Here is a 2,159-nt window from a genome sequence, read left to right as displayed (position 1 = left end):
TCTTCCCCTGCTGCAAAAAAGGGCGAGTTTATCAACGCAGCCTCATCTCCCCACAGCCTCCTACTCAACTTCTCCGCCCCACAGCTTTTGCTAGGAGGTCTTTTGCAAAACCGCCCCAAAATCATTCCTAGCAGCAAAGGATAAAGTTCACCCACAGGCAACGCGTGTGCACACACAGAGAGAGGCACGGGGAAAAGCCTCCAGGTTTTAAAATTCCACCTGCTGGGAGAGGAGCATTATACAAACAGACGCAAGAAAAATTATGCAATCCAGCGTATCGTAATATCGCTAATATTTTACTCTGATAGCAGCATCAGAAAGTGCATGAGCATTAGCAACAAAGCAAACAATATTACGCGAGGAAAGATGAAGGCGAACAGCATGGTGTCTTTTTGACTACCCATGTTTTTACATAAAAAAACAGGCACATCTATACAAAATAGTTGAAGCAATAAATTCCCACCGTCCTTCTTCCTGATCTAATATCATAATTAAAAAACAGTAGGGGAGATTTTAACTTTTATTGCATTTCTGGAGTTGGGTTGCTAACCATATATTAACTTTAGATTCTTCTCTTTCTCTCCGGGGGGGGTGTTCTCTCAGAAATAAAATCAATCTTAATATACACATAATAGATATTGTTTTGTCTTGTACATGCTGTTAGAAGAAAGGGAAAGAAATCTGCAGATAGTTAATACAGAGAAGGCAAACTCATCATACATGTAATGAATCCTTTAAATCATTCAATTATCACAGCACTAATACCAAATAATTACGGTTAAAAGTACCAGTAATCAACCTCGTCCCTGTTGAAATATTAATTTACAGTATCGTGAATTAGTTTCTTCCTTTTTTTTTTCCTTTTCTTACCCTTTTTTAAACTCGCTTATCACGTTTGGTTTTTTTTTTCCCAGCCTGGTGTATTCGAGCTAAAAGGATGATGAAAATAACCGTACTCCACACAACATTGCTTTGAACCAGATCAACAACTATTTCGTCTTTTCCACACATAAAATAGAGCATCTTTAACGCAGCAGACAAAACAAAGCGAGATGTTTTCAAACCGATGCTTAAAAAGACACATTAGTTCATCGCACGTGATTTTATTCTCCTCCGGGTTATAACATTCAGACCAAGCGCCCGTCCTATGGAGCAGGGACGTTGCTATTTTTGCAATCGAAATATACTCCTTGCACAGAACCTTTGCCCTGAGGCTCCCAAGTAAAGGAGTCAAAGCAGGGAAAAAAAACCCGAAATATCACAATCCACCGGCAAAGACAACCCGAACCACCAAATCCCAAACCACACCATCCCCTCCAGATCTGAGCCTGCCTTGGGAAAACCTGCTAGCCCGCCGTTCTGCTTACCCAGAAAAGTCCGAATATTCCGAGTTTAAGACTTTATTTCTCCACGCCAACCTGCGCCTTTCCGCCCTGAGACCAACTCCCCCTGCACTCGGGGTTTCTTAGACATCGCAACACACAAATATCTGCAAAGCCCTTTGCTCAGCCCCAGCGGACTTTGCTCTCTCTGTGCTCTATTTCGCTCTCCGCATATTCACTTCTCCTTCTTGCCATTTTGCAAACACCGCCAGCCCCACGCATCGCGCGGGACCCCTGCGCTCTTCATGTGCGAGCTCGGCCGATATTTGCTTTGCTTTCCTTTCCCCCCCCCCCCCTTTCTCCCCCCCTTTTTCGCATTGAAACGCTGAGACGCAGATACAACTTTCCCAACTTTTACAGCGCGTTTTGGGGGGGAAAGGGGGTAAAAGAACCTTTTTTTGCCCGAGAGAGACACTGCTCGTGTAACACAGACGTCTGATTTTCTTCATCGACAGTTACTTAGCTTTTATGTGTGTCCTTACTAGAAAGTAATTCATAATCCAGGCTGAACCAGCCGCGACATAGGAACCGTGGTCTTGAAAGTGAAACCCCAGACCCCGATTAGAGCATGGAAAAGGGTTATTAAATTTTATCTCTGATGCTTTTGCTGGGACGGAGACAGAGCGCAGGAGAAGTTGGAAAACCCGGTTTCTGCTTTGTTCCTCCGTCCACCTTCACGAAACCGAATCCGCTGCAACTTCTCGGGTTTAATAGCGAGAAGGCTCAGCAGAAGATGGCAACAGGAGCGCTCCCGGCACCGGCACCCCCCCTCCGCCA

This window comes from Pygoscelis adeliae, unplaced genomic scaffold (genome assembly GCF_000699105.1).
Source record: "Pygoscelis adeliae isolate BGI_AS28 unplaced genomic scaffold, ASM69910v1 Scaffold887, whole genome shotgun sequence".
NCBI lineage: Eukaryota > Metazoa > Chordata > Aves > Sphenisciformes > Spheniscidae > Pygoscelis > Pygoscelis adeliae.
Note: the sequence above shows the minus strand (reverse complement) of the source record.